This window comes from Mesocricetus auratus, unplaced genomic scaffold (assembly GCF_017639785.1).
Source record: "Mesocricetus auratus isolate SY011 unplaced genomic scaffold, BCM_Maur_2.0 Super-Scaffold_100691, whole genome shotgun sequence".
Taxonomy (NCBI): domain Eukaryota; kingdom Metazoa; phylum Chordata; class Mammalia; order Rodentia; family Cricetidae; genus Mesocricetus; species Mesocricetus auratus.
The window spans coordinates 8666554-8688035 of record NW_024429267.1 but is presented as its reverse complement, the minus strand read 5'-3'; the positions used below and the strand labels follow the sequence as shown (position 1 = coordinate 8688035).

Here is a 21482-nt window from a genome sequence, read left to right as displayed (position 1 = left end):
AGATCATTCTGGAATCCATACCCCATATTCAAAATGCAGGCCCTTTCTGTTCCACCCATCTTCTCGGATTTCTCCCTGTGTTGTTTGTTTTCTGCCACGAGTCTCGGCAATCTGTTTATGTTGTTGTGTGCACGTGCCTGTGCGTGTGTACATGTGTGTGCGGGTACACCCGCACGCGCACACACACACGTGTTCTGTGTAAGTTTCCCCCTCCAGTCTTGCTATATTATCCCCAAGCGACTCTAAATCCTCACTTGTAATTCTCACGACCACCATGGTGAAGGGCTCTGCTCTTCCCCCTGCCCCCCCATCTCCTCTCGTCCTTTGCTGATGAACTCTGCTAGGGGACACTCTTAGGCTCCTTCAGGGAATGGGGCCTTTCATTTAAAAGAATTCTGAAGGGACCTGTGGAAAGAGGCTGTTCATGGAAAGAGGAAAGACCAAGGCCACAAGCCTTTCTGTGACTCCTCTGACTATAGCCTATGCAAACCTTGGTCCATACTCAACCTTCTTTCCAAGGCCCCTAGTTCCCCACAGTCCACTCAGAGAGGTATCACAGCTAGCCAGCTGTTTTATGGTGGGCAAATCACCCACCCTAATTTGCCCCCAATAGCCATAATTATTTAAAAAATGGCTCAGGTGTGTCTAACCTTTTTACATCAAGTTATAATATCATCTATACAGGCCATGTTCAAGAACCACACAATTGAGTGGTTACTAAAAAGAAAGAAAAGAAAAGAATCTTAGCATTTTAAATAAGTCTACAATCTTGTGCTGGCCTGTACACTCAGCCATGCTGTGGTGTATATGACTGGTCATTGGCTGGACACTCCTGGAAGATGGATTTGGCTGGATAAGGCTGGTAGCGGTAGTCTCAACCTTGATTATGTATAATCAAGTATTAAAAGATTCTTTTTAAATACTATTTAAAGATATTTATTCAGCTGTATTTTTTATTACTTTTTTCTTGGGTATATATCTGTATACCATATGGAAGATCAGGCAGTATTCTTAACCACAGAGCCGTCTCTCCAGCCTCAAAGCTCCCATTTCTAAGATGCTCCTTGTGGATGCTCATGATGTAATCTGGGGACCACACCAAGGACAACTTACCCAGGGGAGCTTTCATCCCTAATGGCCCACTTCTCAATGCCTCACGTGGTGATGAGCCATCAAAACCATTTGATTCTGACCATATGAAAAAATTCTGCAAACTTGCCACAAAAGTGATGGAGCTTTGCCCTTCCCTCCCAAGTTTTCCCTTGTCCCCATCTTCTAAATCAATTATCTGCTAAGATAAGCAAGACAGGCATAGGAGAGGGGAGTTTCCTTGACTTAACCTTTAACTATAAGTAGTTGCTACACACAGGACCATCTTCATGTGGCCAAGTAGGGATCCATAGATGCTATGTGCCCAGGTTGCTAGCTCAGGTCCTGGTTAGCTGACTGCATCAGTCACTGGGGCTAGTACAACATGGACTGGGTAGTCTCACAGACTGATCAAAGACCACAAACTACAACTCTGTGGTAGTAGAAAAGCAGCACTAACCTGCGATATTTACTTTGTTCACAGGAGGATGCAGAATGATGTCGCAAAAGGAATTGTGGTTTTAAGCTCCTGCCCAATCTCAATTTCTACTTATCTGAATACAAAAGCTCATGACAACCCATAGTATTAGAGAGCCTTAATGAAGGACAGGGAAAAGGCTCAGTGAATGAAGTGCCTGCCACACAAGCATGAGGACCCAAGTTCAGATTCCCAGCACTTTATGTTAAAAGCCAGGTGTGGAGAGGTAATCTGTTATCCCAGCCCTGAGGAATGGAGACAGAAGGAACCCTGGGGCTAGCTGGTCTATCAACCTAGTTGGGTTGATGAGCTCCTGGTTCAGTGCAAAACTCTATCTCAATATATAAGTCTGGGAAAATGGCTCAGTAAGGGGTAAAAGTGCTCACTACTCTTGCAGAGGAACCAGGTTTGATTCCCAGCATCCAAATGGCAGCTATGTAACAACTGTCATGTAACTCCAGCTCCAAGGAATTTGGCATCCTCTTCCGAACTCTGACAGCACCTGCACACACTCATATGTACATACACCACACAAGACAGACACATAGATATGTAATTTAAAAATAGTAAATAGAAGATTTGGAGATACAGTCCAGGTATTAAGAGCACTTGCTGATCTTCCAAAGGACCTGAGTTTAGTCCCCAGCACCCACTCTAGCTCCAGGGGACCCAGTGCCCTCTGCTCTCTTCTGGTATCCAGACATTGCAATCATTTGAACATACACAATTAAAATACTAAAATTTAAAATAACAATAATAATAGTAACAAATCTTTTTTTTTTGGTTTTTCGAGACAGGGTTTCTCTGTATTGTCTTGGAACTCGCTTTGTAGACCAGGCTGGCCTGGAACTCACAGAGATCCACCTGCCTCTGCCTCGCGAGTGCTGGGATTAAAGGCGTGCACCACCAACACCCGGCCAATAGTAACAAATCTTAAAAAAAATAAGGCGAAGACCCAAATCTGACCTCTGCACATGCAGGAGCACCCAATACCCCCACACACATGCACATACTTCCATACGAAACGCACAAACACCACACGCAAACTGTCTGGAAGGAACTCGAAATGCCACTAGGTCTGTGTCTTCAGTTCCACTCCCTCTGAACGGGTACACTCTCTCAAGCCACCATGACTAGAAGCATTCTAGACATTAGATGAACTAAAATGAAGCCAACTATAAGCAGGGTTGGGCTTGGAGGCGTCGTTTCAAGGCAGTGTTTCTCTGTTTAGCTTTGGAGCCTGTCCTGGAACTCACTCTTTAGAGAAGGCTGGCCTCAAACTCACAGAGATCCATGTACCTCTGACTCCTGAGTGCTGGGATTAAAGGCCTGCACCACCACCACCCAGCCAGTAAGCAGTATTATGCTAGACTAAAGAATTCAATTTAAATGAACTTAAACTTGATTATGGCCATGTTAGATATTGTCAACTGGAAGGAGACTCAGATATGGGTCCATTCCTGAAAGTTCTAAAAGGTCTTTCTAAATTTTCCAGTAACTTGACACATCTATATTTGTTTGCATCAAGGTGTAGTAAACAATACCTGGCTGTATATTTTCATGAATAGAATTTTATTTCAATGAAGCCATGCTCATTTCCTTATACACTGTTTTCACTCTACACTGATGGTAGTTTGTAATTCCCATGGAAATTACATAAGTTACAAAGCCTAAAGAATTGGATCTTTAGCTCAGAAAGACTTTATAAACCCAACTTGAATAATAGAAAAGAAATATCAGTGATTTAAGCCTTGATATGTGACATATTAATCACAAACTCCAAACAATTAACATAAAAATTAATTCTCAAATTTGTTGGCCCCAAGCCCTGTCCACCGGTGTCAAGACATATTCCTTTCCCCGGGCTCTCTGTGGGGTCTTCAACAATAAAATAATGATGCTTTTCCATTTGCTTCACAAACTTTTGAGGGGCCTATTTCATCCAAAAGCTACAATCAATTTAAGTACTGCAAATTTATCCACTAAGAAATAAGAGGGAAGACCACAATAACCATGAGTTCCTGCATACAATTTGAGTCACATAAAAACAACATATGAGGAGAGCGGGGAATGGGATCTTTAGAAGCCATAAGTCTGCAGCTGGCAGATAAAATGGCATCCCAGATAATCACATTCAATTGTCACTAATGTTAATATATGTCGGCAACATTGGAGTGCCGCGCACCAGAGGTTAGCTTTACTGCCCATGTGCAGATGTTTGCAGTTCTGCATCTCTGCCATAACCCCGTGGGGTGGCATTTTCATGTGCTCCGTGTGAATTTATGGCCGGGGAGCCATAAATGTTACAGTTCCTCAAACCTTTTGGCTTGTGGAGATTGTCACAGCGCTTGTAAAGTAGAGGGGTGCAGATGTCTTCTGTTATGAATCCATTTCTAGGCCAGCTCGGGGTTACAGACTAGGCCAGCTTCTGGAGTCACCATTTTCCATCCCATCAAAGCCACTCGGGGCTGCAGTCCCACTACTGACTTCCTTAATTTCAAAACTGCGGCACTGCTAAGGCCCCAGTGGGCCAGGTTCTAGGCTAGGCTTACGGCTTTCACAAGTGAGCTGTGCATACACTATGATATGATTAGTTTTAGAAGAGAGCCAGTGACCAGACAAATGAGGAGAAGGCCAAAAACAAACAAACAAACAAAGAGCTTTAAGGAATTGTCTTGCAGAGCTCATGTCTGAACCATGTCTTTAAAGCCCAGGACAAAATGTATAAGCAATGAAAGGGGTATTTGTGTCCATGGGTACCTATCTGCATTTGTGTGTATATGTGTGTGAGCACATTTGTGTATGGTTGTATGTGCATAAGTGTCCATAGGTACCTATCTTTATGTTTGTCCCTCCCCTCTGTGTGTACATATGTGTACATGTGTTTGCGTATGTGTGTCCATCCATGAGTACTTATCTGTATCTGTATGCATGTGCACATATATGTGTGTTGTCTGCGTGTGAGTCCATGGGGAGCTATCTATGTTTGTCTCTCTGTGTGTACATGTGTTGACCATGCAAGTAGGTTATATGCAAGAAAGAACAAAGCCACATTACCCAGAAATGAAAACAGCTTGTTCCAGAAGGTACCTGAAGTTTAGTTCTGGTGAAGCACCAAGTGACAAAGACAGGGGAACAGACTGCATGGTACAGAAAGGACACAGGCTTGGGAAAAGCTTGGACTTGGTTAAACTCTGACTCCATCATCTATTAGAATTATGGCCCTAGAAGGCTGCTAGGTTCCCACAAGGTTCCTGGTTCTCATTGGTAAAGTGTGCCTTGGAGGGTCAAAATGAGGACAAAGTAGGGATATAGCAGGATCTTGAGAGCACCATGGGTGAGAACTTGTAAACAAGCAACAAGCCACCGTGGGGAAAGGTACTCTTTATAACGAGAAAGATGATCCGTTATTGTTGCTGCTTACAATGCTGTCTATAGCGCCTTCCATGCACACTAATGGTGACAAGAGATGTTTATGAAAACAATCTCAAGGAACAGCACACGCTCTTCAACCTCCACGTCTGTGTCACCACCAGGCAGGCAAATCAGTGGCAAGCATAGCTGACTGTGCTCCACTGAAAGAGCCACCAAGAGAACTCGTCACCAGGCTCCCAAACCACACACAAGCTCTGTTCACCTCACCTGCCCTTAGCACTGTGCAGGTGGGGGCACACTTTCCCTAGGAGGGATGCAAAACCCACTGTGTCGCACTGGGAACCACACAACAGATGCAGAACCTCCTTCAAGAAATGTGAGTCAGCTCTGCAAACAGCAGAAGGACAGCATCTAGAATTTTCTGTCATCAGGAGCTCCCTGCTTTCTCTACGTGGGAAGGAAATGTTCCTAAGGACTGTGTACAAACTGCCCCTCAAGCCTGGGAAAAGATGTCCAGGGCCTGCTTGCCCTTGCCTGGCAAACACCTTATTGATGGAGTCATCTCCCCAGCCCTGGGCCTTGACAGTTTCTAACATTTTCATGAAGGGGTTGCGATAGACGAAAGGGTACCAGGGCTTCGTTTCCTCGGCAAGTTTGTTCAGTGGAGCTAAATGAAAGTAACCCAGTTGCTAATCTGGTGTCCTTTGAGGAATCTTAAAATATACCCCAGCCTGCAGTATGGAGTCCTGAAAAATGCTGCTATTTGGTGATTTTCAGCTCAAGGACTGGAGGCTTCAAAAACAAAATGGACTCACTGTATAACCTGGAAATGTGTGGCCATTAGCTCCTTATCATCTGCATAAAGCATGCTGTCCCCCAAGTCAGCGGTAGGTTAGGTAATTTTGGCTGGGGCAAAACGGGTCTTAATCTCTCACCCAGCAAGTTTATAGCAGTCATAACAGTATATGTTGAAGAAATGGCTGAGCTCCAGATAAAGCAGGGGTGAAGGCAGTGAGATGACAAGGCTCCCAGGTCAGGAGTCTACAGGGGTTGTCACCTCACCCCTGCCTGATACCTTTCCTATTTACAGAATTTACCACCTCCAGACACAGTCATCTGTGAGTCCAAGAAGAACAGGAAAGCCCCATGGCTATATCCTTTCCTTGCTATTACCTAAAACAGCACAGTTACATTTATGGGGCCTCTCCTCCTGCAGACTCACAAGGTAACATCTGTTTCCAAGACAGATGCTTGCGCCAGAACGCTCTTCTGCTCATTAATGCTTTTTCTGGTTAACATCTAACTATCCTACTCATTAGTTCTTAATAATACTTTTTGTATCCAAGCCATGCCCAAGATGCTCTCTTCAGAGCTCTGCCATTATTGCTGCTTCTGGTGCTGTTGAATTAGCGCTGCTGAATAAAGGGAAAAGTAAAAATAAGCCCCTTGAAGAAGGCCGCTGTCTTTGCGAACTGAAACAAGCTGAAATCAATTAAAAGTGTGCGTTGAGAGAATGCGTCTCAGCTGCCTAATTGCACCACCTCTGCTTCGGGGCCAAAGTTTGACTCTCTGCCAAATTGCCATCAAGAATGGGCAGCCATCAGCCAATGCTGTACTGCCACTGCTGGAGCACAACTAATGAAGGAAGCCAGGTGCATTCTGGGGCCTGGTGCACAGAAGTTCCACATCCCAGAAGTGGTCCTCGACTGCATGGCTCGACCAGCACACTCCAGGGCTCTCCATGATAAGGGTGCCGAGACAGAATTTTTATTCCACCTAAGGGTCTTCAGTCTGACCACTTTAATAGATTACCTACAAGAAACATTTACCCTAGACTATTCACCCACCAGTAACTTCTCACACCAAGAATTCACGCAAGAACTGTGGAACCGATACACTTTTATACTGAGTTTCCAGTGGCACACAGGAAGTCTAGTTCTTTTTATATCATTCATCATTAGTAACTTGAGTGCAGTTCCAGGAGCTACAGTGAATAGAAAACATAAATAAATTTCAGTGTCTTCTGACTGGTTCTACAGTGCCACAGATGATGTCTCTGAAACATTCTCAACAACTACCTTTTAAGGTTTATTTTTGTTTATGTGTAAGTGTGAACATGTGGGTACAGATGCCTATTAAGGCCAGAAGAGGGCATTAGAACTCCTTGAGCTGGAGATGCAGGTGGTTATGAGCCACCCAAATTGGGCGCTGGGCACTGGAAGAGTCAACAAACACTCTTAACCACTGATCTACCTCTTCAGCCCTGAACACTAATTTAGAAAATAACGATCACATTAATGTTTTAAGAAGTCAACATCACTGTGAGAACAGTTGAGTAGACCAAGATACAAGTGAAACTAAAGTTAATTTATACAATAAGACATACGTATATTTATATGTGACAGAACAATGTACTGTTTGGGGACCAAGAGAAAGGATGCTTAATAAATCATCAATAATGATTTCCATGGTTACAATAGAGATATAGTCACCATATTGTTTATCTTTGTGTGACCATCCCCTACTAGGAAAAGCTAATTACAAGGATCTTGGTCATAAGCAAATATAAAAGTCACTTAAGCCTTTAGGCTTAGGAGATTGTCAAGTATGAGAAAATTTGAAACTTACATCAAGTCCAGTATGTGGAATTCTCTGTACCCGGCATTTCTCAGACCCCATGAACTCCCATGCAAGCCTAGAGAGTGTTCTTGTGCTTTTTATAGAAGGTTCTTCCTTTCTGCCTAAGCGGCTGCCTTTCAGCAAAGATTACTTGGCAAACACTGCTTTATCAAGTATAAATCAGATACGCTACTCTGAAATCTAAACCCACAAAGAATATGTCCTATAACACCCCATAAAAATGAAAAATAGAAATACTACACTGTCTCTGCCAAAAGTAATAGAAAAAATATGAATGAAAATGATTGCTGAGCGTGTCTTCTGTGAGATGTCATTTAAGTAACCTCCCTGTTACTTGAATCTCTACCATTGGACAGGCTTACATGTTGCAAAATGAAATAAGAGTATTGCTTGTGATGAAATTAAAATGTTATGAACTGCCCTTGGTGTTGCTGGTATTATGGAAAAAATAGTGAGGACTAACCACAGTCAAAATCATATTCTCTTTCAGTTGACAGATCCTATCTGAAGTTTAGAAGCAGTGTGCCAAGATAATTCATGTGAGGAAATTGGGGGCTCTCCTGACCTCCCCCCCTCTGTGTGTGTAGATTAGAGGTTGATGTAGCATGCTTTCTCCGATTACTCTCTACCTTCATTTTTAAACTGGAATTTCTCACTAAACTTAGAGCTTATGAATTCAGCTAGACTGACTTGCCAATGGTCTTCAGGGATTTGCCTGCCTCTGCCTTCCCAGGGTTGGTATTAGAAACAGTGGCCACAGCATGGGTTTTTACATGGTAGCCGAGACTCTGAACTCAGGTTCCCAAGCTTGAGTAGTGAGCATTTACTGACTTGAGTCATCTCACAAGATCCCTCCTTGTGCTGTTTCTGCTATAACTACCAAGAGGTTTAGGGTGATGGACCATGGACCACAAGGGAAAAATCCACATCTGTCCACAACTGGGAGAAGGGAGAGCAACAAGTGCTTGGTTCTTCCTGGAGAGTGATGAAGGTGAGATATTTTACATCAGGCAAATGAGACCCCATGGGATCAGCACACTGCCAGGGCCCATTTTCCCATGGGACAGCCTGCAGCAGAGGGATGAGGGCTCTCAGAAGGCTTTCTGTGGTTTTGAGGAATGGGTATGTATACCAGTGTCCCTTATGGAACTCTATACCTACTTGGGAGAAGTTGACATTGTGCGTATTCCATATCGGGTACTCTAGTGTAAGTATACATAACAATGTGGCCCGGGGTAAATCCAAGGACATTTTGTTCTTTACCAGAGACTGACAAGCTCATTTAATGGCAACATCTCACAGTTCACAAGAAAATGCTGAGTCTCACTTACAGGCATAGTGAAATTTCGGCAAAGTGAGCCAAACAGTGCTGGCAGCTATTTTAGACCTGCATATTTTAATACTGTGCATCTATATTTTTTCCCAACAAAATGGATGAAACTTTCTGTCCCAACAAAGTCCTTGTGAAAAAGGCTATGACCCCCACGATTCAGACAGAGATAGACAAACTCACTCCTGGGGCTAAAGGGAAAACCATCTGCCTTGTACCCAGAGGTTGGGGGCTCAACCAGAGAAAGAGCTTCCATGGTCATCAAAAGCACAGCCTCTGATATTTAGCCTAAATGGTTCAGAGTCATTGTCGTCAGGTCTTGGCCCACCTCAGAAGGACACCTGGATAAATGCACACTGGGGACATAAAACATGCAGGGCTTCCCTGAGTAAGTTAATCCATGACTGGCTTAAATTTCTGGATTTTACTTACACACTGGTCTTCGGTTTCCTCCCTAAGGGATGATGGTTCAAGAAGCATTTTACAGGAGAATTCACCCAACATGTGTTCTTGCAAAGCCCTTTCCACAAAATCAAAATTAAGTCCACGTCACTTAAACAGTCTTTCCCTTTTTAAAAAAATTTTTTTTGCACTTTCATATTTTCTTCTCCCTTTTGAATGGATTTTAAGTTGTGAGACTGATATCCACAAAAGGTACCTAACCATGCAGAAGTAGTCCAGGGCAGCGCTTGGGAGATGGTAAAAACAAAGTTAGCCTGAGTACCTGGTTCTCAGAACTTAGGGTCTCTGTTATACCCTTGCCGACTTCCTGCTGAGACTGGCCTATCAGTGAGGCCTCCTTGAAATAGCAGTGAGCTATTCTCTAAACCAGCTCAATAGGACTTGGGTTTGAATAAGCAGCAGATTCCCACTGTCACACTCTTAGTGTACTCTAAGCTCCTTCTCACAGTGACCTCATAGCTCAGAGATGGGTCTTACATGAGTGGTGCTAACCTATCTATGGCTTCAATTTCACCTCCCGCCAACATCCTAGATCCCAGCAACACTATACATTGTTCTTTTCTTTGTCCCCAAAATGTCCTTCTCCAGATACCCCTCTGGCTTGAAAGCCCAGCCACACCTTGGCCAGAGCTCTGCCTTGTACCCATACCCTGACTGATTGTTCTTTCTAGGGAACCCCAACGCTTTGGAGGGACTTCCAGGCAAGCCCTCAGTGAAAAGTAGGTCATCATTTGTGTCAAGTCAGGCCCTCCCCTCCTGGGCAGCAGGAGTGATACTTAGCTGATTTTTGGTCTACACAGCTAAGGAAGTGAAGTGTCAAGCACACTGTGATCAAAACTCAGATTTGTAAAAATAGAGACTTGTCTATTCTTTCGGTCCAGGAAAACAGATCTGAAGAGTAGTGGGTGAGCGATAAGGCAAAGGCTTATATTTGCAAAGTAGCTAGAAGCTGGAAATAATCTCATGGCTCTCCATAGAGGAACAAGTAAATAACATGTTTACATTGTGAGCAACTATTCACTCATTAGTAGGATCAGGAAGATCTGCTGCAGACAAATGAGTCATCAGGTGAAAAAAAAAACATTCCCCCAAAAACAACTAAGGGGGATATTTAAAAAGCAACTATTACCTCTAAGTAGATAACACTGGGAATATAATTTGTAATTTTCAATTTTTCATTTTACTCATTTTGTGAAGTGCTCAAGTTTTTGAAATGCAAAATGGACTAAAATACTCTCCCTTCCGATGGAATTAGACTCTAAATGTTGCCAGGTTGGTTAACAACCCCCAGTTAAAAGCCATGTAGCTAATGCAATGATCTATAATGCACCCAGACAGTTCCCTGCAAAGCAATGACGACACTGACAGCGGTCTGTGAATGCACAAGACACACTTCTCTTATGCTCTCAGATTGGCTTTTCTGCTTCAACACTCTGGTCGGCTCTCTTCTGTTAGCTTGGTATCCAGATTTGAGTTATTTCAACTCAATAAATATTTATTGGGTATCTCCCACGCAGAAAGCATATGTGCATTTAAATGGATGTAAAAAAAAAGGAATGTGGGTAATAAGAGGTGTCTACAACCCAGAAAACACTCCTACTCTCCTTCGAGACCAGCAGGATTTTAAAAATAAACAAATAAATAAAAAGACAGAACACAAGAAAAGGAAGTGTCAAAGGAGATGAAGGGAAAAGAGGAAATTGGACAACCTTGGAGGAAGTGAGGTCATAATGAAGAACCTAGAAAAAGAGAAAAGACAGGCAGGAAAAGCAAGAGAGAAAAGGACATTTGCCTTCTGTGGCTTCTCATGTGCAAATTGTTGGTTAAACACTAGCAATGGTGACCTTCTTAGTTCCACGATGTCCCAGCCATGTCCACAGGAGGATCTCAGTGAGTCTATCTTTGAACAGATACAATTCTCAACTAGACCAAGAAAGGCCTGGCAAGTAGAGCATCATTTCTTGCATGATACCTGGGAAGGGTTTTACATTCTAAAACCCCTTAATCTGAGCTACATATCACTTTATGAGCCTTAACCTACAAGGAGTCACATATCCTGTATCTGACTCTATCCTACATCCTTCTAAATATAGGATATCTCAGCGCAAGTAGCTTTGGTGTTTTTATTCTGCCTCACAGTGGAAAAGACAACTTTGGAAATAGAATCTCCTAGTAGTCAAGACTTAGTATTTGCAAGACCAGGGACCAGAACTTGGGTTTTCAGCTTGGCAGATGACCCAGACAAGGATCGCTTTTCCCCTTGACACTAAACAGGGACATGTGGGGTGATCTGAGCAAAGCTTTGCCCTACAAACAGGAACTACTAAGCATGTTTGGACAATTCCTATTTGTTTCACTAGTTCTGAGCAGGCTTAACTGTTCTTGATCACTGTTATTGGAATGCCTGAGCCTTTCAAATAATAAGTACTATTTGAGCACAACTGTTACTTTACCCGTGAATTAAGATCATAAGTCTTTTGTTTAAAATGCGATTGTGTGTTCAGCTGAGCACTTCCAAAGGTTCAGGCCTTAATTCCCTCGCAGGCAACTTACGCTTCGCTGAAATTTTTCATTTGCAAATTAGGTTCATTTATGGCAGAAAATGGAAAGTCACGATCAGACGGACCCAGAAATGGGGCCATCCTTTACCTAGAAGGAGCAATTAGCGGAACTATCTGTGGGGAAATTTTATCATTCTTGCATTGTCGATTTTACAGAGTTTCAAAGAATCCACAAGAAAACCACAAGAACACAGCCATTAAAGGGCATCATAGTGAACTCCTCACAGCAGAGGTAGTGTCAGGAGTGTGGTGAGAGAGTGACAGGTGCCCTGCTGGCCATTACGTCAGGATAACACCATAGCCAGTTTCCTCTGGTGTTTGCTCAGGTGGAAGGAATATGGTCCCAAGCTCTGGCAAGAGGCACATAGTGCTCTGGTAGCAGTCTCTGGTTTCCAGAACAAACATGTCTTGACCTAAGACACAGGCCACAAAGAGGTGACCATTGGCCCTAAGCTCCTGACTTGTGGACTGTGACAACGGGCACAGGCTCATTTTGAGCTGAATGGCATTTTCCCTGATGTTGCTCCTGATACCCTATGGTAGCAGACCAAACCATAACCACCTGGGTCATGAGAAACAGTCAGCCCCACTGGAGAGTGGAGGACCCACAGCATACTTCAGCTCCCAGCACAGCTTGTGGACCAAGCTCCACTGATGCCCGCTCCCCACTTCCTGCTTTGCTTTGGCCTCAGTTGTCTGGGAAATTGTTGTCATCCTTTCCAAAAGCAACAAGACACCTGACTGTGAAGGATTAGACCCAACTGCCAGATGAGGGCCCCTCCAAAATGCTTTTGGTAACGCTAATGAGGGGTTACTATGAAATGTCCCTGGTTCTATGCATCAGGTGAGTCAAGAATGTCACTAGGAGCCCACAGAAGCAGCACTGGTAATACCAGTTCACTGCTGACCTGGGCCTCCACACCACCACACAATGAAGCAAGCCTCTGCTGGCCAAGCTACTTCCAGCCTCTCCCAGCAGGATTGTATCATTAGTAATCAGTGCCCCTCCTCCAGCTGTTGCCATCTAAGGGCACAAGATACACTATTTACATCTGACTGGGTAACTGATAATGGCACACCTCCCTAGGTGCAGGGACTTGCCCAAAGGCATTGTGCTGTCAGTGTGGTAATTAACCATTCTGGAAGCTCCACAGGGGTGTGGCCTTTTGTGGTGTCCCCAAATATATAGAAGACATCTAGGAATAACAGGCACTCGTTAAACATTTGTTGGAGTCTTTATAAAAAAAAGTGACACTGGAATAACAGGCATCCTGTTGATAATACCATACTCCATGATATGACATGGTTCCCATTCACAATTTTCCAGTAGTGTAAGGTCTGAGTTGGCTTTTTGTGTCACTGACCTGTAGATGTAGATATCCCTGGAGATGTTTTTCCAAGTTCTCAGCAAGAGGGCAATCTATATGTGTTCCCCCCTGAAGAACCAGGTGGACAGTAGCTTTCTTGAACCATTTAGCTACTTCATTCACCATGTTTATTTTATTCTCAAATTAGGAAAGACAAAAGGAGAATGGAAAGGGAAGTTCATGGTAAATCTAACACTGCAGATTAAACATACTGACAAGACATGCTCAACACATACTCAAACAAAGTAAACACACAGGGCCTGGTAGTTGGCTCAGTGGGTAGGAGAGCTTTCTTCAACTGAGTTTGAAACCCCAGAACCCAGGGACAATGCCTGCTATGGCTCCTATGAACCTGTAACCTTAGTGCTTTGGGCAGGGCAAGACAGAGGTGGGAGTGTGGCTGGGGCTTGCTACCTGCTAACCTAGCTCCAGGTAGGGTGACAGACTCTGTCCCAAAAGGGCAAAGTGTGACAGAGCAGGACATCTGATATTCTCCTCTGGCCTCAGGATGTACACACATGTACATGCATCAATACCCACACTTGTGTAAACACACACCACACACACACCACACACACACACACACTTCAACACTAAGTAGTTGAACTTAGTGTTCACCACTAAGGTAAACACCATGTTTAGCTTTGACTGTTTTAAGTTTGAGTGAATTGAATTCATTTTTGGTAGTAACTCCCTCAGGAAACATTCCTCTTAAACCTGCATTTTGAGAAATGAAGCTAATGGACCAGAACAAGCTTATTGTGAAATACTCATCAACTCAGGAGATCAAGTTGAAGCCCTTCTACCCTTAGGTGAGTGAAACTCGATTGCTGGATGCTCTGGGGGTAGCTACCCAAAGGTCATCTTTCTAGCATTGAAGGGAGTTCTTAAAATAGTATTCTTAGCTTCACACCGTTATCCTTCACCATACATAATTTAAAAAAGAAGGAAACACATTGGACACTAACCCAATAAAATCACCAGTAAGATTATAAGAACAGAATTCAAAAGAAATTCAGGAAGGGCTTACTTTGTTCTCCTCCCACCCACACCCATTTAGCAAGTGGCCAACCTTTAAATCTGCTTACCACAGCATTTGCTTATTGATGTTTGTCTGTCTGGTTTTTGGAGACAGTGCTGCATGTAGTCCAGGCTGACCTTGAACTTAAGATCTTCCTGCCTTCCACTCCATTAGTGCTGGGATTATAGGGTTGAACCCTCACCATCATGCTGGTTTATGCCATGTTGGATATCCAGTAAGAAGCCTTGTGCTTGGTAGACAAGCACACTACCAGCTAAGCAATGTCCCGGTCCTAATGGAACACTTTGGAAAGCTGGGAGATAAAGGAGGGTTCTGCTTGAGTGATTTCCCTTCTCTACCTCCCACCCCACCCCCATGCTGTCTACAGCTCGGGGAGCCTTTGGACAAGGCTCTGCTCCCCAAATGAGACAATGCCTGTACTCCATTGCTCTGGTTCTTGATATTTCCTATCAGCCACAACATCACCTACAATATTCTACTTTGTTAGTCATGTTATTGCAGGCAATCCTCCAATAGACTGAGGAATTTTGCAGTGGGAGTCAAGAAGAACATGGAACAGACTGCAATGGGGCGAGGGGGAAACATGTGGCAAAGATGTGTGACCAGGACTCTGGATGATTGATCGATGGGAGTTAAAGAGTTAACCAGACAGGACAACAGGACATGGTGATCCAGACCTTTTTGGCTCCTCCCTTTTCCACTCCCCCAGTCCAGATAATTGGAGGGGTGAGGGTGGAATGAGTTTCACTTGACTGGAACTCAAACTGAGGCTTTCTCCAGGCTGACCCTTAATCAGAGTCTACCCCACATCAAGCTGAGTTTGCAACCCAAACACCACATCACCAAGTCACTAATCACACTTTCCCAATGTTGACCATGTGGACACTGGAGAGGGCAGGACACTGTGGAGTGGTGGTGTTGGTGGTGATTAAGGCCCCAGCAGTAATGTGTGCACAAGCCTAGGCTCCATCATAATTCCCAAGACATCCATCAGCAGCGTCCTGGTAGCCATTAGACAAAGAGCTCTGGAAGGAGCAGCATCAGGCTTATTTGCATGGAAGCAGAGGCCTTCCCCATTGCTCCATCTACACAGCAGAATATGTGCTGAAGCTTGGACTTCAAAAGCTCTCTGTAGGCACCTTAAGGGTTATGGCCACCAAAGGGAAAAAACAACAACTCAGGAGGGCCCAGGGAAACTGTGTCCTATAAGGCAGCATAACACGCTAAAAGTCTAATTTAAAACAGGAGTCCTACCCTCACATTTAGCCTCCACGCTCAGTCTTCCTATGTCCTTGGCCAAGACACTTAATGCTCTGACTTTCTCTCTTAAAATGGAAAAAGGCATATCTACAAGGCCATTATGAGACTCAAGCACAATAACTGAACACAACAGGGAAATATCTTCCCTTCTTTGATATTCATACTATGCCAACCACAGAACGATTCACCAATGTTTATAATTTCCTGGGGACAGATGTGCCCCCAGGATTCATAGTCTATTCCCTGACAGGAGAAGGATGCATCTGAGATAAGCAGGCTGCATTTGGGAGGTGAGGAAAAGGACCATCTCTCCTCTGTGACTCCCCTGTCAGCTTCCTGGGTTTCCTCCTTGAAAAAGCAGTATTCCTCCCACAGTTGGCAATGCACAAAATAGCCTTTTGTTTTCCAGTCACATCAGAACACCTTCATGCTAGGCAGACACGTCATTCTTATTACAATCAGCCCCTCTACCTGTAGACTCTCCCAGTTTGGAAAGGGCACAGATTAGGACATTTGTTTCAAGCCCTTGTCCTTTCTAGGTAGTGTCCCCAAGCTTGCAACTGCAACAGGAAGGTGGCAATCCTGAGTTCTTCCTTTAGTAGAGGAAAGATCAGGGTTTGGTCCCTAGTGATTTTCAAATTTCTCCTCATGCCCCTCATCATCATTTCTTACCATCTAAGAACTATCCAACCAGCCTGTTAGGTTAAGACCATCATCTTCTAATGGTCTGCAAGATCCTCATATTTAATTCTCCTTTCTTTTTCCTCATTGGTCTTGCCTCTTATTCCATTTCATCATACTTAGGCCCACTGGAGGCTACCCATCCTGGAATCTTCCAACATGTACCCTAGGGTCTTTACATGTACTGTTCTTTCCATGAATGTCTTATTCATCTTTTTGGGTCATAACTCAAAAGTTATTCTCTTAAACTAAGGAGGATCTTGTCTTCTTGGCCATAATAAAAGATTCATGAGTACAGAAGCAATGTATAATTTCCTCTGAGGCATAACTTTGCATGTACTATTTGTTCAATAACTGGGTTTATTTATTTATGTCATAATTTATCATGTCAATGTTTCCCTTTGACATTGTATAATATCGGATGTCTTCTAGAACCCTCTGTAATCCCACCCAATCATCTAACTATAGGAATAAGCAAGTTTCCTTTGGGTCACTTCCTCTACTCTAAGTTCCCAAGGTCACTGTCTGAGGCAGCGGTTTGATCTTCGGCCTGGACCTGAAATGGCTTCTTTTCTTTCCTCTGCCTACGAAGAGGCACTTGTGGTGTAGCATACACAATAAGAAGTATGTAACTTAGAACTAGAGTCCAAGGCTCACACACCTATCTTCCACAGTTCAGACTATCTGGAAAGTACCATGCCAATAAAGAGACCCTATCTCAAAACTCAAAACAACAATAGCAACAAAATAACAAGGTAAATGACATTTCTATAAATGATGCTCAAAGTTGTCCTCTGTCCTCTACACACATGTGCACATGCACCTGCATACATGTGGATGCTGAGGACAGGGAGTTTACACAGCAAGCATCATCAAGACTATATATAAAACATACATTAGGAGTCCATAGACACAATTGAGAGACCCTTGCCTATTTGAGCTCCATGAACTACACAGAGCAGGCATGGGGAAAGCCTTAGATACAGATATCAGAAAGGCTCTGTGAATGCCCTATTAAGGGTAACATGCCTCTCTCACAGCCTAGTGCTTTTTGAGTATATGACATTTCTTAGTTCACTACCACTGCCCATACTCAAGGGGAATGTCTTCTTTTATTTTTTTCAAAACACACGAACTCCATTTCTATTACTATGTGTTCCTAGTACAACAATCCTTTGTTCTGACATGTGAGAACCTAGAAACCACACACACACACACACACACACACACACACACACACACACGTACATTTTTATTTGAATTAAACTAGTTTCCCAAAAGTGTCTCAAGCATAGAGTAGGAGGAAAAAGACTGAAAGTAACCTTTGTGGAATAAATGTTTTGTGTTGGATCCTCCATTCAGGCTCCTTTAGGTCCTACTAAGCTCCAAAGAAGTGACTAGGTCTTCCTGGAACCTGTCCTTGCACCCCCACACACACTCTCAGCCACTTCTCTGAGCACAGTGACCAGCAGCCAGCATCTGCCCACCCTTGCTTTGACTACACTCATTGCCTCAGTGGGCAGATATTTAATTTTTTTTTTTTGTTTCTGAAATCAGGGGCATATTTACTCGCTGCATCCAATGACCTGGAATCACCCCTGTTCTGCTGGTTCCACACACACCCATCAAACAAAACTCAAACACACAGGACATTGCTGATAGAAAACACAGACCCTTTTTGCATGACCGCCTACTCACCACAAATTCACAGAGACATCAGAATGCAAGTGAGACCCACCCTTGAAAAGGGAAGGGGGCAGTCTCGCCACTAGATACAAAACCTGTCTAGGCTTTTTTTTTTTTTAAGGGAAGTCCACTCCTTTGCTTCCATTTCCACAACAGTCTTGATTCTTTTGCTCTAGCAAAGTAAATTATTCCTCACCTTGGGCAAGTTGGAAGAAACGTGAGAAAATTATATTAAATCAGACATCCTTGAGATCAAAATAGATTGGAACAGGGGTCTCTCTTTGCTGAAAATAGTTCTTCAAAGAGAAAGCAAAAGAGCTTAAGGGAAGAAAAAGTTGTCAAACACCCTCCAGCACTTTCCAGGCACCTAAGATCTACCAACTATTGATATGTTAATTACTGCCTGCTTTTATCTGGGATAGGTGTTTGCAGGTCAGGGGCTGCGGCCCTGTGGCACTTAAAGCCTCTGGAAGACAATTTCATTTCTAATGTCTAGGAAACATTAGAAAACACTTTCTTCCCTCTGTTTCAGAATCGTTACTTCCCCTGGCTAGCAAGGAAGCCTTGATTATCACAAAGTTGGTCACCAAATTCTAGAGAATATAGATCCATTCAGTCTCCAGAGCCAATTTTCCATTCAAGCAGGAAGTAGCCACTTCAGAAAATAAGGACTAGGTCCAGATTTTAATCAATGGCCAGCTGCCAAAGAGGGTAACCTCTGGAATGTGACATTTCTAGAGAAGGATTCTTGGCGGTAACCACCCACTCCAGGATCCACTTAAACCCTGCAAAGCCCTCAGTGCTGAAACATCTTCCTCAGAGGCAGTTGATTGCTGCTGATTCTGTTCCAGGAAAGATGTCTTTTCCAGGTTCTTCATACTTCTCCAACCAATCAGGAAACTCCATGCAAAACAAAACATTTAAAAGCTCAAAGTTAAATCTAAACTCCGAGAAGTATCTAAGGAGTATATTGTGTGTTTGAACTAAGTCAATGTTACTTTGTGTTACCATTTCGTGCTTTCTTTTCTCAAAAAGGGCATTTCAAGGGCAACATTATAATTCATCATAATTTCTTGAATAGACATCTCCTAACTTTGAGTTGGTTGAATGCTTGGTTTTATAAATAAAGATTTATTAGCACAAGAGCATACTCATTTTCTGACGGATCATCCAGGGTTGCTTTCTTCTTGTAGCAGCAGGAGAGTTGAGCAGTTGAGTATTTTACCAAAGACTGAAACGCTTGTAAATCCAAAAATATTTGCTATCTGACCACTGACATAACAAAAACGTATATAAAGAGCTAATGGGCCTTTTGTTAGCACTGAAACATCACTACACATTGTCAGCAATACTCAGTTAAGGTCCAAAGGGTACACTTTGACTCTCTTACAAACTGAAGTTGGCTCTCACATGAATAATTCCACATTGACCATTAGGAAGACCCTCAAAGAGCCTTAATCACCTTGCTATAGGATCTAATTTGACAACACCTTTTACCTACTATTCCTGTTGGGTCATCTTATTTGACACACTCTACCTAAATACCACAAATGTGTTCTTACTGCCTGCAAATAAAAAGCATGACACAACAGCACCATAGTATAACGAAGTCAGCAGAGCCCACAGGCACTGCTCTAAGCATGCTTCATACATGATTATGGAAGGAAGATGTAAAATGCATGAGGGAGAGGCTGGTTCAATTCTGAATCTCTTGAGTTTAGAATGAAGGATAGCACATTGTAACTCCTCAATAAATATTTGATGAATGAGTAGAAGTTGGTTCTCACAAAGACACCATGGGGGAAGGAGGAACTGAGAGACATAGCTCAGTGGTAGAGCCCAAGCTTAGGATGCTCCAGGCCTGGGACTCCATCCCTAGGACCAAAAGCAAATAAGCAAACAAACACTCAGCTCGTCCTGGTGTTAGACAAAGTAGCAAGTGGATTATTTGAAACCGGGTGGTTTTGATGGCATGGTATCATCCCACCTCTATTAACACACAGTTCAGTCAGCAAACCCTCTTCTAAGCCCATCTTATTTTCAATTAAATAAGGACCCTTTGGCGATGATCTAACTAACTCTAACCTGATTAAATGGGAGGCCTTTATTGGGGAGTGGTTTACTTAGCTCTGTGCTAGAAACTGCAGCCTTTAGAAGGAAAGTGGGATGCAATTTGCTGGAAGCACATGCAGAGCAGTGTGAATGGTCAAAGCATAGCTGTGAAATACAGGCATTCAAGCCGGGCGTTGGTGGCGCACGCCATTAATCCCAGCACTCGGGAGGCAGAATCAGGCGGATCTCTGTGAGTTCGAGGCCAGGCTGGACCAACAGCCTCCAAAACAGAGAAACCCTGTCTCGTAAAAACCAAAAAAAAAAAGAAATACAGGCATTCACATCCTGCTCCATCACACCCTTTCTGCTAACCCGGGCTGAGATTTTTAATCTACAAGCGCCTCAGTTTCCCATGTGCAGATGGAAGGCAATTCTAGCTACGCAGGCTGTTACCCAGTAATAGTGACTGACACATAGGAAGTGTTGGCATGTACCTGTGAGCAGTGTTATTGAAATGAACTAGCATGTTCATTCCATTCTGTGATTGGTAGATGACAGTCTGAGCTGCTAAGGGCTGATAGCTGATGATCTACAAGATCTACACTCTTCCCCCAGTTCTTCCCTAGGCTATTTTTTACCCATCCTTTATGTCCAAGCTTCAATGATATGGTCCCCCACCTCACCACCCTCACCGAGGTCTATAATTTAATCCAGCATTTGTGACATGTGAGCATCACTTTCAAACCTGCCTTCCGGTCATACTTACCTCTATAGCAGACCACCCTATGTGGAGTCCCTTGTTTCTGTTTTTGTCTCCCCAGGCATGGCTGCTTCACAGATGACAGACCTCCACAAAGGCCTGGCAACTGACTGGATAGCTGAGCACTGGGCAGGCCCAGGGGAAGGAGAGTGCCCAAGGGGGAATAGACTACAGACTGGTAAGGCCAGAGGAAGGGGGAGGCTGAGTGGGAGCTGCACATGCCCAAGATGAGCCGTCTTTTAAGCTTGAGGAAAACAACAGCCTGTGAATTCTGAAGAGCAAAGAACATAGTTTGTCCTCAAGACTCACATCCTTGTTTTGGGGATTAGAGAGGAGGTTGATCCAGGTCCTCTGCTGAGAGAAAAATGGTGTCTTCAGACAAGCATTCCTACTTGCCAGGACACAATTCCATCCTGGCTGATGATAATAGACAGAGCAAGGGACAAGGGGCATGGCTGAATTGTCAGAGTGCTTTCCCAGCATGCATAAGACCGAGTCTGATCCTCTGAGCTGCATGAACTGCTATCATAGTGCATGTCTGTAATCCCAGCACACTGGAGGTAGAGACAGGAGCATCAGAGTCCAAAAGTTATCCTTGGCTACATAGTGAGTTTGAAGCCATCATGGACTTCATGAAAACCTGTTTCAAAACAAAAAAGTGCCCATGCCACAATATGGGAGGCTCTCTCAGCCGGGATT

At 43.6% G+C, this 21482-nt stretch overlaps 1 protein-coding gene and 1 long non-coding RNA gene across 4 annotated transcripts in view; both read right to left on the bottom strand.

Moving 5' to 3' along the window:
• Positions 1-21482, bottom strand: part of Rora (RAR related orphan receptor A) — a 713188-nt gene that overhangs the window by 575841 nt on the left and 115865 nt on the right. The gene's annotated exons all lie outside the window — the stretch shown is intronic.
• Positions 18637-21403, bottom strand: LOC110341913. Its single transcript, XR_002383911.2, has 2 exons — positions 20790-21403; positions 18637-18871 (listed from the first exon to the last, which is right to left on the bottom strand). It is a non-coding gene; the product is annotated as an uncharacterized LOC110341913 (long non-coding RNA).